The sequence below is a fragment of the Meles meles genome, chromosome 20 (genome assembly GCF_922984935.1).
Source record: "Meles meles chromosome 20, mMelMel3.1 paternal haplotype, whole genome shotgun sequence".
Classification (NCBI taxonomy): Eukaryota; Metazoa; Chordata; class Mammalia; order Carnivora; family Mustelidae; genus Meles; species Meles meles.
In genome coordinates, this window is record NC_060085.1 from 45,291,308 (window position 1) to 45,306,414 (window position 15,107).

A 15,107-nucleotide genomic window follows, 5' to 3' on the forward strand; every position below is an offset into this window, starting at 1 on the left:
ATAATAGTAGGTAGAAGGGAGATGGTAATAGATAACTGTGTGAGGTAGAGTGGTCTAGACCTAGTGGTGGCTGATTACTTTTACAAGAGGTGAGAAAGAAAGGCATGAGGGACTTCTACCTCTCTGGCTGGTGAATTATGGTGGTGCCATTCACTTTCAACACTGGAAGTTGACCATTTAGATTGGAGGAGAATCGGTATAGGAAATTATGTGTTTATACTCAGAGACATTGAATTTGACATCCCTTTAGAGTATCCAAATAGTTTGTTAGGTAGCCAATTGACTGCATGGGTGTGGAGGTCAGAAAGGAACATTTAAAGTTCATAAAATAATGTGAATACAAATTTTTCTTAAGCCCAAACTATTATCAATAACTCTTGGAGTTTAAATTTAGGAAGGTTCAGTGTTAGATTGTTGAGGGTAAGAAAAGTAGGGCATTTGTAGATATTGGATAGACCGCACACCATTTAAAATTTTGTAGGGGTGCCTGTCTGGCTCAGTTAGTAGAGCATGTGACTCTTGATCTTGGGGTCATGAGTTCGAGCCCCCTGTTCAGTGTAGAGATTACTTAAAAAAACAAGTAAAATTTTTATAATTGTTGAACAATTTATCTAGACTTAAAAATTTAGATTTCAGGTTTTTAAAAGTGAATTGTGATCTGAAAATCATCAGTGAATTTAAAGAAATGATAAGAAGTGAGTTTTTATATAGTTTATAAAGAATGAATATTAATTGTTACTCTTTATGATCTTAGGAAATTTTTTCCTTAATTTTAAATGAAGACCATTTTTAAAAAAAATTTAATTATTTATTTTCAGCGTAACAGTACTCATTGTTTTTGCACCACACCCAGTGCTCTATGCAATACGTGCCCTCTCTATTACCCTCCACCTGGTTCTATTAACCTCCCACCCCCTGCCCCTTCAAAACCCTCAGGTTGTTTTTCAGAGTCCATAGTCTCTCATGGTTCACCTCCCCTTCCAATTTCCCTCAACTCCCTTCTCCTCTCCATCAACCCATGTCCTCCATGTTCTTTGTTATGCTCCACAAATAAGTGAAACCATATGATACTTGACTCTCTCTGCTTGACTTATTTCTCTCAGCATAATCTCTTCCAGTCCCATCCATGTTGCTACAAAAGTTGGGTATTCATCTTTTCTGATGGAGGTATAATACTCCCATCGTGTATATGGACCACATCTTCCTTATCCATTCGTCTGTTGAAGGGCATCTTGGTTCTTTCCACAGTTTGGCGACGATGGCCATTGCTGCAATAAACATTGGGGTACAGATGGCCCTTCTTTTCACTACATCTGTACCTTTGGGGTAAATACCCAGTAGTGCAATTACAGGGTCATAGGGAAGCTCTATTTTTAATTTCTTGAGGAATCTCCACACTGTTCTCCAGAGTGGCTGCACCAACTTGCATTCCCACCAACAGTGTAAGAGGGTTCCCCTTTCTCCACAACCTCTCCAACCTACGTTGTTTCCTGTCTTGCTAATTTTGGCCATTCTAACTGGTGTAAGGTGATATCTCAATGAAGTTTTAATTTGAATCTCCCTGATGGCTAGTGATGATGAGCATTTTTTCATGTGTCTGATAGCCATTTGTATGTCCTCATTGGAGAAGTGTCTGTTCATATCTTCTGCCCATTTTTGGATATGATTATCTGTTTTGTGTGTGTTGAGTTTGAGGAGTTCTTTATAGATCCTGGATATCAACCTTTTGTCTGTACTGTCATTTTCAAATATCTTCTCCCCTTCCATGGGTTGCCTTTTTGTTTTGTTGACTGTTTCCTTTGCTGTGCAGAAGCTTTTGATCTTGATGAAGTCCCAAAAGTTCATTTTCACTTTTGTTTTCTTGGCCTTTGGAGACATATCTTGAAATGAAGACCATTTTTAACTTTCATATGAAAATCAAATGCTTACTATAATGGGTACATTAAGCAGAACTAGTAGGATCTCTTTCGTTATTGGTATTGAATATAGGTCAGCCTACAGACTTTTATAATAGATTTACTGTGACAATTTTCTTACTCATCAGGGTAACTTAAACACAGTGTAAAGAATATGATGATAAATGTAATTCACTGAGATACTTTTTCTGGCATGACTTCATGACTTCCCATTCAGACGGCTTTTCAATTTGGTTTATTTTTAAAGTAGCCTCCCACCATGGGGCTTGAACTCATGACTATGACCCTCAGATTGAGACCTGAGCTGAAATCAAGTATCGGACACTTAACAAACTGAGCCACCCAGGCACCCCTGCCATTGAGACATTTCATTCTAAAACCAGCAATACTGGAATGCAACTGACTACATTAAACACACACACACACACACACACAAAACAAGCCTAGGTTTGTGCTTTATTCTAAAATCCATTTCTTTATTTGTAGGTGATGAGCAATTGAAGTTGAGATGAATAACATATTTGGGGGTATGTACCATTTTTTTAAATAAAAATATGTATGTGTAATGTAGCATATAAATTCTTTTACAAATTGTACAAAGACTATGACTATTGATAAGAACCACATTTCCTTAAATTATAGAATTAGTAAATAGCTCTATTTTATGTAAATAATACATACAGAAAGCAGTAGCAATGGATTTTATAATAAACCATAAGATAATAGGTGATTTTAAATGTAATGTGTAGCCCAAAAAATTCATTTACAAATAAAATCTTTTTATTAAATTTCACTTGCCAATGTGTTTTAAAATTGTTCAATTTTTAAAGTAGGAAAGTTAACTAATTATCTTAAATATATTATGAAAATAATTGTAGTATGCACAGTGTTTATTAGTTTTCCCTGATATATTTATTTGGCTATAAACATTTTGGTGTTTTTCATATACAAGTTCGATTTTGTTATGTTAAACTCTAATTATTGCCAACATGTGCATTTTTAAACCCAATTTACCCCTGTAAACATTATTTTATATGTTGTCATTTTTAGTGATGAGTTGGCTCTGTTTTCTGTAGAAAAATTCTCAATGAGCTACTGTTTCTCAAGCTAACACCTTTATATTTTATACAAAGTTTTCTGTTGTTACTCCTTCTGATTTAATATATACATCATATACTGGAGATTGATCAATTTATTGTTTTAACAATTTACATTTTGATTATAGTTGCAAATAAATATAAAATACTAATTCGTGGGGAAGATCTTTAGACTTAAAAAGGGTTAGTGACCTTTTAAGAATGATTATTAATAAGTACAAAATTAAGTCTTAACTGTATTAGTGCCTAACTTACACATAGATGCATGGACGCAAACATGTACCACCCACTCCCATAGCAAAGATGACCAACTTATAAAAAAGCAGATGGTATCCTACCATGTTGGGCCATCACAGCCTTGGGCCAGTGTTCTCAAATCAAGTGTTTTGAGACAAATCTTGCTTTCAAGAGCTGTGGGATATTAAGCAATTCAATTTCCCTAAGCTCAGTTTATTTGTATGGTTTAGTTGTCTAAATCATACATGATTTCTTACATTACTTCTTCTGTAAAACATTTTTTATTTCATATTTGAAAAAGCTAAAGTTTAGAGGTGAATAATTTTGTATTGGTAAAACTGTTACTAACTAATATTTTGCAGTGTAAGATAAATTTACTTATTGGGATAGGACAATAGAAAAGTACAATTGATTCTTTGGCTAATCAGCAGTGGTTTTGTTTGCTTAAATTTTGGGGTCTGGGCAGATCTAAGAAGGCAGGCTTCCCCTCTCTGTCCTTTTGTCCTACCTGACATGGAGACTCAGGATTGAGTCACTTTGAAAGAATCCTTCATGACCTTGTTAGCTCAAGGTTATCTTTTATCTGATTTCTCTCTTCCTGTATAGGTTACAGTCTGGAGAACATTAAAATATCTATTTTCTTGGTGGTTTTCTTTTCTAGATTTGAATAATTCACTTGATTCTTCCAAGCTACTTAGATGAAAAAATGTTATCAAATAAACGCATTATATTTTTAGTCTACATATAAGGCCTCATATCTTTTAATTTGGTCATTTAAAAAACTAAATAATGTTCAGATACCTTTTATATTGTGAGGTTAGATATTTCCTTGAGATAGGCATTTCTTTTCTATTAAAAAATACTGGAAGTATCCTCAACAGGGAATCTGCCACTCCCTTGCTTGTATTCTCTCTCTTTCTCTCCCCATCAAATAAATAAATAAAATCTTAAAAAAAAAATTACTGGAAGTATCTAAATACTGTGAAAGATCCGTTTGAGTATCGGGCTTATTCTGCATTGAATACTCCCTTTTGTTCCCATTCATTCATATAATATTTTAAGCTCTTTATTACAAACATTACAAATGCAGATATGAAATGACCTCTGTTTTTTAGTAGAGGGGATTTTTAAGAACCAGGTTAGGGACTCCGGTAGGTATCTTGTGCTATTTTTCTCACTCTGAAATTTTGTTATTACATGATTTTAATCGGATAGGTGAATCCAAAAAAAAAAAAAAGTTAGCTTTGTAGGTGAAAAACGGTAAGATGGTGTCCATTTTATATGGATTGGCCTACATATACAAGATTAGTTATTCATTGTTTAGAAGAATGTATATAACTAATCCGTGAAAATGGTAACAAGCAGCAAAGCTTATTAAGACACTAACTTTGTTTTAAAAAAAGTAGTTATCATCATGAGTGGCAGATATTAAAACTATATTTTAAACATTTGTAAATCAAATGGGAATAAAGTGTTCTTTGCATATATTATTTCTTTTACAGGAATTATTTTCTGTATTTTATGAGACAAATCACAGGCATTATAGTTTCAAATCAACTTTATTGTTTTCATTGCAATTGCTACATAGCTATTGAATACTTATAGTAAGTTTTAATGACGAATGAAGTGCATGTTTGATTATATGCCATTAGTAAAAATATCTTTTTATGGCCCAGGGTGGTTTTCAGCATGGCCTTGACAAAGGCAGTGTGTAAATGTGTTATTTCCCTTCAAAAGCATACAAGTCAGCATAAGCAAATTTTAAGGGAAATATTTAAAAATTAACAATTAGTGAATATTCTTTGTGTGTTGAAATTATATGAACATGTAAATAGCATAGCTGTGCTTATTTTCAGAGGCCATTATAGTACTAATTAGAAAAGTTGTAAGTACCGTAATTATTCTACTGAATTAATTACATTTTTATTTCTATGTTATTGCTGAATATAGCAGGGATTAGGAGATAGTTATAATGCTGACATTGAAAATGCTCCCACAATTACTTTTTTATCTTGTGTTACTCATTCTCCTGCTACTTATCACTTGCTGTTGTACCCAATATCTGATCCTACCTTTCTGCCTTTTATTCAGTTTCCTTTGTCAGAGGTACTCTTTTCTTCCAGTCCTTACATGTCAAAGTTGTACTTAACTTGCAATGTCTAGTTTGACGGTTGCCTCTTTCACAATGCCCTACAGTCAGAACTCCCTGCTCAAGGTCATTGTTGTCAACTTGTCCTTCTACTGTAGCTCATCTAAAGCATGGTCCCTTGTGACCAACATATGTTCTTGATGTTCTTCTCACTTATTCCTTGTTTTCTGCCCCATTGGAAAAATCATCTCACACCATCATTTATTTAACTTTGAACATAGTTCCTCAGTGTTGAGAAATACTAGAAAAGTAAGAATCTCTGCATCTGCATGCATGGTGTGAGGTATTGGGCTACAGACCATGAAAAAGTATATTGGTGCTGGGAAGAATGATTATTTAAGGAATTCAATGAGTAATAATTATTTTATCCAAGAGCCAGGAGGGTATCTTTGATAGGAATTACAAGGCAGGAGATACTTTCTTTGACCCTTCCTGTTCTGTTTCTTAACATCTCTTTAATATTAATGACAGCAGAAATGAACTATAATGGCAACTGTAGTTTTATAGAGCTTACTGTATGTATTCACACACTTCAGCTTTTTTTATCTTTATGTCCTGCCATGAAATTGGTGGGATAGAAGTTGACATTATCCAGAATTGGCCGAGTTTATTTGTTATCAGCTAATACTATTTAAAGCCTGATTATGCAGTCTAATTGTTCTTTTATTAAATGTTAAGTTAATATTTAATGTCTGTGATCTTTTAGCATAATTTAGAAATAAAGTAACTTCTGCAATCCAGAAAGCAGTGTCCTATTTTAAAACTGTATGCCTTTTAAAATAGATATAGCTATTTTTATCAAAATTCTTGGAGTAGGGTCCCAAGTTGCATCAATTTCACAGTTCCTAATCTTCTGGACAAAGGAATTCAAGAAAGAATAGACATACCCTAAAAGTATCATCAGAGTAGGAACATTAAGAGTGAGACAGTCTCTAGAGAAGAAGGTGACTAATGTCCATACAGTTAGGCTAAGGTAAGATACCCAGACAAAATTGACCAGGGAGCAGGGAGAGTCCTGAAATGGTACCTCCACTTCTGTGAACTCAGCTGCTACTTTGTACAATTTTTCCTTCACTATTGAGCTATATCCTAGGGTAATAAGGAGCTATAGGGACCAATCAATTACCCTGTTATATAAGCTATACTAAGTAGGGTCTTTGTGATTTGCAATTCAGCATCCTGACTAATGCAGGTAAAATCACTGATATAAAGGTATTCTTCTTTCTGCTCCACTTTCCATTTCTATTTTACTTTCTTTTTTTCTTCCCTTTCCTTTCTTCTCCTCTCCTTCTCTGGCTACATTTTTCTTTATCCTTGCCCTTTCTTTCTTCCTCTTACTTCATTACTTGCCCATTCATTCATCCCTGTATCCATCCATGTAATACTCATGTAGTGCTTAGCATACATTGGGCATTATGCTAGGTTCTGAGGACAAAAAGATACATGACATACACTCTTTATTCTCTTTAGGATCACATTTCCTCTTTTAATTTTAGGAAGTGGTTTTTGAACAGGGAGGTAGAGCTCAGGCCAAAAAATGGGAGAAAATAATACAAAAGGAAATCCCTAAAGCATTTGCCTAATACTTGAGATTGGTGGAAAGATTCAAGATGGGAAATGTTAATTGGGAAGGGTTGCTGAAAAAGTTGAACTTAAAGCAGAGATTCTGTGTAACACCAATTTAGTAATTCAGTAACAGTAACTTCAAGGCAGATTATAGGTTCAAAGTACATACTTTCATACCATATCATACATTATTTTAATTGGTAGGGGGGAAAAATCCTTGAAACTTCCTGTTCTGTAGTATGATTATAAGGTATGGGTAAAGAAGAAAACCTGGATATGTCACTCTTCTGTAGTAAGCACTGGGAATGTAAACTGTAAGGATACTAATTATAATCACAAAATCATTCACTGCTTTTTCAGGTCCTCATGAACTCACAGGGGAGGGCAGAGAAATTGGTGAAATTTCCTTAAAAAATGCTCTCCATATGCAACAAGTCAGTCCAAGTCTGCTCACATTGACATTCACAAGAATAGTAGTAATTTGGAAACCAAAGATGGAAATTTTGATGGCTTTGATCTATAACCTTTCCTCTTAAAATATTTCAGCTAAATTCCTTAGTTTGGTATGTAGGATCCTGACCACATTGGCCATAATCTACTTTGTACCTCATCACCTCAATCCCCTAAGCTTCTGAATTTCTTTTTTTTTTTTTTTTTTTTATTTTTTGCTTCTGAATTTCTTTACTGTCATACCTTGGCAAATATTCTTCTTCAGATACGTTACTGACCTCTATCTGCTGTCCTCTTAAACCTGGTAAACTCATTTTTTAAATAACTCTTTCTGTTAAAGTCTACCTTTTTAAAGGCCTCCCCCTTGGAAGCTTTCTCTGACTATCCAAGGCAGTGTTGTTCTTACTTGATAACTGTGAGCATCTCTTTCTTAAGTCACCAACCACTGTGTGGATTATTATCGTTATTATGTTTTTCTTTTTAAAATGAGATAAGGGCTCTGTTAGAACAGGAACCTTTACATTCATCTTTATATTATCAGTTTCCAGACCATGCATGAGGGATAATGAGGGTTGAATACTTGTTACCTGAATGAATAAATGAAAAAAATGGGATGGAAGAGACACGTAATATAGTTCACTGTGGACAAGTAAAAGATAATGCTTTTCTCAAAAATAAGGGCAAAGCAAAGGTTCTGAGGTTTCTAGATGCATTATTCTTAAAACCCTTACGGTTTTACACGTAGAAACTTTTACATTGCTCAAAATATTATCTGATAAATAATCACTGCTACAAACATTTCTTGTGATCTACATTCCAAAAGACTATGTAATAAAAAAGATGAATATAGGGCACCTGGGTGGATTAAAGCCTCTGCCTTCGGCTCAGGTCATGATCCCAGGGTCCTGGGATTGAGCCCCGCATCGGGCTCTCTGCTCAGCAGGGAGCCTGCTTCCTCCTCTCTCTGCCTTCCTCTCTGCCTACTTGTGATCTCTTTCTCTCTGCGTCAGATAAATAAATAAAATCTTAAAAAAAAAAAAAGATGAATATATACTGATTGCCCACAGGAAAATACTGGAAACAAAAGTAAAAGCACTTCAGTAATTCAGGATATTTAATATTTAATGTTTAACTATGAAAAGATTTGAACAGTCTATTATAATGTTTAATTAAAAATATTCTGAAGTCAAATTGAGAAATAATTTATATATTTATCTTCTATAATATGTATATGTTTCCATATTAAATACAAGGATAAGTCCTATAGCTGAAAATCTGTTGTTGCAGGGGTGCCTGGGTGGCTTAGTCAGTTAAGTGTCTGACTCATGGTTTTTGCTCAGGTCATGATTACAGAGTCGTGAGATCAAGCCCCGCATTGGGTTCCACATGGAGAGTCTGCTTGAAATTATTTCCCTCTGCTCCTCCTCCCCACTTAGCATGTGCAAGTGCATTCTTTTCTCTTTCTCTAAAATAAATCTTCAAAAAAAACAAAAAACAAAACCCTTTTTTGCAGATAAAAGTGTTCACATACTCTAAGGATAGAACCGCTACCCCCTTTTCCTTTGGTAACCATATCCCATATAATATATTTTGGGAGTTTCTGGCTTAACGGAAGATAAAACCGTAACCATTTATTAGAAAGGAAATGAGACTGGGAGAATCCCTAATTGATTTGTGGTCTTTAAAAAAAATTTTTTTTTAAAAGATTTTATTTATTTGACAGAGAGACAGAGAGAGAGGGAACACAAGCAAGGGGTGTGGGAGAGGGAGCCCAATGTGGGGCCTGATCCCTGGACCCTGGGATCATGACCTGAGCTGAAGGCAGATGCTTAAAGACTGACCCACTCAGGTACCCTTATTTGTGATGTTAAGCTGCCACTTTCAGAAATAAAACCTTGGGCAAAATAGACACATTGATGCAGTAACTTAACTTTCTGAGTAGCTCATTTGTGCCAGGTACATTCTGGGTATATGATGAGTAAGACAGGCAGGTTGGGGAATATCACAATTGATAGGTTCCCAGGTGATGATTCTCACATTTACAGAAAAAGGCAATAACAATGTGTACACTGAGCATCATTCTCCTGCTGTAATTAATTTCCCAAAAGCTTTTGCTGCATGGAAACTCTTTTTTTTTTTTTTTAAAGATTTTATTTATTTATTTGACAGAGAGCGATCACAAGTAGACAGAGAGGCAGGCAGAGAGAGAGAGAGGGAAGCAGGCTCGCTGCTGAGCAGAGAGCCCGATGCGGGACTCGATCCCAGGACCCTGAGATCAGGACCTGAGCCGAAGGCAGCGGCTTAACCCACTGAGCCATCCAGGTGCCCCCGCTGCATGGAAACTCTTGTAACTATTCTTCAGAATTAGACTTTGAAGAAGACTAAAGAAAATAATTAGGAATTTTAGCAATGTACCATATACATTTAATACATTTTAATTTAAAACAATAAAAATAGATGCATATGTTTTCTCTTAGACAAATGACTGCATAGTGAAAAATTCTAAGTTCAACCTAGTATTTCATTTTATTATTTGAGTCTCATTGGTCCTGTGTCATGAAAAATGATACACCTTTCAGCTAATGATAGGTATCCTATCATTAATCATAAACTGTCTAGCATTGCTGAAGTTTACATATTTTTTGTGTGAATCAATATTTATACCCCAAAAGTAAATAGATTTGCTTTTTGAGAATTGTCCTTTTTCTATGACCCCTTCCTCCAACTTCACTAGCACAAGACCGACATATGGATGCATGTGTGTTTGTACAAATATGGGTGCTCTCTCTCTCCTTTACACATACATGCTCTTACATGAACACCTTGCTAGATGTTAATTTTTTTAGGATATTACTGGTTGTAATTATTTTCCTCAGGTACAGATAGGCTTCTTAACCTAAAACTCTGCTAGAATTCTATTTAATAACAGCTTTGATCTGTTTTCTTTCCATTTACCCTAAAATTTAATTTGTACTCTGCGTATCTTGGACATTCGTATCTTCCAACCATCTTTTCTTTCCCAAATTTTTGACATTCTGTGGTGAGATAGAGCAAGGTGCCATAATCATGCAATCATTTACTTACTCATTCAAAAAATTGTCATCGGGGCGCCTGGGTGGCTCAGTGGGTTAAAGCCTCTGCCTTTCGCTCAGGTGATGATCCCAGGGTCCTGGGATCGAGCCCCGCATCGGGCTCTCTGCTTGGCAGGGAGCCTGCTTCCTCCTCTCTCTCTCTCTGCCTGCCTCGCTCCCTACTTGTGATCTCTATCTGTCAAATAAGTAAATAAAATCTTTAAAAAAAAAAAAAAAATTGTCATCAAGGCCATGTGCTGGCTGTTGTGGGAATAATAATGAAGGGATTTAATAATATCCCTTCTCCTGAAAGGAAACTTTTAATGGGGATTTTTTGGGCCATTGTACTTAAACATTTTTTTTTTGAATGATAGAACTGCTGTTTTTGACATTTGCTTTAAGTAGCTTCCACATAGTTATTTTGGTTCTGGCTCTTAGCTATGCTAAGAATGATGGAAGGAACATTTTTAACTGAGGATACTGGTTTGAAGTTAAAGCATAATTATTATAGACAATGTTCGTTAATTCAGCACATGTCTTTGTACCAGTTTAATATGTAAATACTATTTTAGTAAATAAAAGTAAGCTGTTATTATAATTGTGAACTTGTTTTTCCATTGACAGGAGAAGGGGGATGATGGATGCAAATAACTGTAATCCAAGATAGAATATGAGTTCCCAGAAGATGTATAGGTGAAGTCTGATGGGGAATTCAGAAATGGCAAAAATTACTTCTCTCTGAGAATCTAGGAGAAATTTTTGGAAGAGGTTGGCATTGAATTTGTTCAGTGTTTATGGTTAGGATATGCGTATATGGAGATGGTGTGATGATGGTCACTAGCTGCTAAGTAATTAGTGCAAATACAGACAGGAAGATATGGCTTGGAGCATGGATGTGTACAGCACGTGGAGAATACACCATGCAATGTGGAAAGTAATGTGTCTATTGTGTGTGACACACAAGTACATTGTGTTCTATATATGTAGTCACATGTCTCTTCTTTCTCTACAAGGTAGATTTGCATGGATGCCTTTCTACTTGGCCCTCATACAGTCAGGTCTGTTGATAAGTTCTTGCTAATGTAAGAACCTCAATAATCTTTGAGTTATGCAGTCCTCACCAGTTTTGATAGAATGTTGAATGTTCAAAAGAAAAATCCAAGTACCTATTAAATCATCAAATGCCATTGCGTGTTTATGAAATCAGATGAAAGCCAATTTCTACATTAGAGCAAATCTACTTTCCTGTACTTGGTTGAGGTTGTAAGGAGAGATTACTCTGCTTCCCTAAGAAGGTTAAGCTGTCATCTAGTTAAATATGGACTTAAAATAATGCTGCCAAAGCAGCTGCCTCCTGTGATTGATGATGATGATGACGGATGATGATAGTTTTGAAATCAGTTTTGCAGGGAAAATTGCTGTTTTTCTACTTTGGCTGATGTTGTAGTCTGGGTTGGGGATTTCTTGTCATATTAGGTATCTTTTTTGATTAAAAAGGAAATTGCTAAGGACTGTATTCTCTATGATAAAATGGCTCTAAAACTGAGCTATGGGGCAGATGATTATAAGTTGGTCTATATGTATTACTCGAGTGACACAAGTTATTCTGGGCTTCACAGTGTCATCTCATGGTGAATTATGTTTTGGAGAACAAATAGTGGCCCATGTCTAGACAGAGAAATGGTAGAAAATGTGGTATTTAGAAGATAAGATAATAGGAGGTCACTAAAGTCTTCCAGAAATGTTCACATATATTGATATTTATTGTCCACTTCAAGCCACTCAAGACTTATTTATTCATTGGTTCCCTCATTTGGGTTGCTCTTACCCCAGATGCCTGCTTGGCTGGATCCTTTACTGCCTTGGATCTCTGCTCAGATGTTGTCTCCTCAGGTCTCACGTGATCTTCATCTCTTGAAGAGTCTCCATACGTAGCTCCTCTGCTTTTTCTCATTTCCACGTGGCAGTATGCATTCCCTGATGTGTTATGTATTCATTTCCTATTGTCTCCCTCCCCATCTAGAGTAAACTACATGAGAGCAGAGACTGGTTTGTTCAGTGCTATAAACTGAGAATCTATAAAAGTTCCTGTCCCATAATAGGTATGCAATTAGTAATTATTGAATGATTAGCTGAATGAATTAATCTTTATTTTATACTTTAAATAAAGTGTTCAAAATATTTTTAAAAGCTTATTAATATTGGGCTACAGAGCCAAAATCAAGCTCTTTAGCTTATTAAGTCAAATTGCTTTTGTTTGTGTTACACAAATAATACAAAAAAAAACAGCCCTAAAAAGGAAACAGAATATTCAGGGCTTGCTCTTAGGTGAACCATGTTCTATCTCATCATGTACTAGAGAAAAGGAATCAATTTTGTTTATACAAAAGCACAAGTTAACCACTATTCCATACCATTCCATTGTGTAAACCCAAGCGCACACTTGTCTAAAAAAAGCCATTTTCAGAAAGGAGAAGAAAACAAAACATAACTCCCCCACCAACCCCAATATTTTTTAAAGGCCAATAACATTTGTATCCACTGGGTAAACATGATCAATCAAAGCTTTACAAGCTCTATATGGGCTGCTTCCTTAACAAATGTGTTTTTTGTCTCAGTCATTCATCATATCTGGAAGTTTGGATGATGAGCTTGAGTACTCTTTTAGGTTAACACGGAAAATAACCACTTGGTGGATTTGTAAAAGGAAAAGCCTGTTAAAGTGGCAGACATAGCCTCCTGACAACATAAAGAAGCGTATTGTAGCCTCTTTGTGTTGTCTTGATGTGGTGAAATTCAGCTGAACTTTAGGAGGAGGATTTGTTGTAATGGAGAAATCAGGTTATAAATGTAAAGAGCTAACATGAACATGTTGAAGGTATTCCCTTGGACTTCCAAATACATAGGAAGTTTTCTCATGAGACTGAAGCTACTAGCTAGGTTATGAGAGTGGATTCATCTGCTGTGTTGAATAAACTACCTTAAAAAACTGTAGAATGCCTTCAGTAACCGGTATATATGTTGCTGCTGTCACTATCACTACTTGGAGAAATTGAAGAACTGTTTAGTCAGGGGGAGAAGGAATGCTGTGAAAAATAAAAAGTTGAATCATTGGAGGCAAGCATGTTATATCACATCCAGAGAGGACTTCACATAAGGAGTTTAGTACAGTCATATCAGGTCTCATGGTAAGACCTCTGAAATGAGATAAGGCACCAATTATATGTCATTGCATGACAAGAAATATTTTGTTCTTCAGCTAAGTTAGTGCTTATGAAAGACAGCAGATAGATGAAATAGGCTCATTTATCTTTTGTTGTAGAACTGTTAGGGGTTATGCAAAGGGCCCTAGTTCATTCATAGGGGCAAGGTCAGATCTTAATTCAGGTTAATAAGAACCCTAGTGACAAAGGCAGTTGGAACTGCATAGATTGGGCAAAGAATTGAATGGAGGGAGGAGGAGAGGGTTGTAGAAGAACATGCAAATGAGACCCAATGAATTGGAAAGAAATGAAATGGAAATCTGAGACCTTGAGGGGGAAAAAGTTTGTCTTACCACACTGTGGTTTTGGTTTCTGCTCACAGTACTGTAGTACCTCTTGCCATGGACACTTTCTTTAGAAGAACCTAGGAATATACTTTTACCTTATTGCCTATATAATAAGTGTTTTTATAGAGCCCCACTTTTAGATATTTTATTCTTTTATTCTTTATTTATTTTTTCAGCATAACAGTATTCATTGTTTTTCGACAACACCCAGTGCTCCATGCGTAGATATTTTATTCTTTTCAGGGTCCCTGCAGAGGGATTTTGAATAATTTTCAATTTCTGCTTTAGCTGGGCTGTGTGCCAGAAATGGATTTTAAGATAAGTATCTATCAGTGTCTCCTAATCCCTTTCCGGAGATATACATATCACCCCAAAATGTTGTTTTGAACATAGGTTTTGGATTTCATAGAGAGAACGTGGCTCACTTATCTGGCTCTTATCACTTAACTTTTTAAATATAAAACTATATTCATTACTGTGTGGTCAGCTAAAAAATGGAAGTATTTCATGAATCTTAGATTTGAAAGGGCTTTAGACCAGGGATGAGAAGGGAGAGTCAGTGTTTCCCTTTAAAGGGCATAGCTGATTTATAGCAAAATGGGATTCACACTTTATGATCATGGCCTTAGTGTACTTTCTTTCAGGGGGAATAGAACAGAGTGTTTCAGAACATAAGCTTTGCAGTTAAACAAGATCATATTAAAATTTCACCATAGCTGAGTGACCTTACACAAGTTATTTACCCTGTAAATCTTACTTCATCATCTATAAAATGGGGTTAATAACAGCTTTTGTCTTATGAATTTGAGGATTAAATGGAACAATAAATATTAAACTTAGCACAATTCCTAGCAAAGCCTTAGAAAATATTCAGTACATGATAGTACACCTGTATTGCATTTTTGTTGCTGTGTGATACATTACCGGAAGTATAGAAATATTAAAAAAAAAAAACCCACATTTATTATCTCATAAATTCCATGGGTCAGCAGTCAGCATGTTTTAGTTGTGTTATTCACTCAGGGTTTCATCATGCTAAGATTGAAGTATCAGTGGGCTGTGTTCTCATCT

The 15,107-nt window shown here is 35.5% G+C and overlaps 1 protein-coding gene across 2 annotated transcripts in view; it reads left to right on the forward strand.

The window, feature by feature from the left end:
• The window catches only part of CNTN4 (contactin 4), a 961,173-nt gene that overhangs the window by 135,276 nt on the left and 810,790 nt on the right, over nt 1-15,107 (forward strand). Inside the window, exon 2 of one of the 2 annotated variants that reach the window (XM_045992257.1) lies at nt 2,403-2,443. The exons of the other annotated variant lie outside the window; for it this stretch is intronic. The gene's annotated coding sequence lies outside the window, so the exon portion shown is untranslated. The remainder of the gene's footprint in view (nt 1-2,402; nt 2,444-15,107) is intronic. 2 annotated transcript variants of the gene reach the window in all.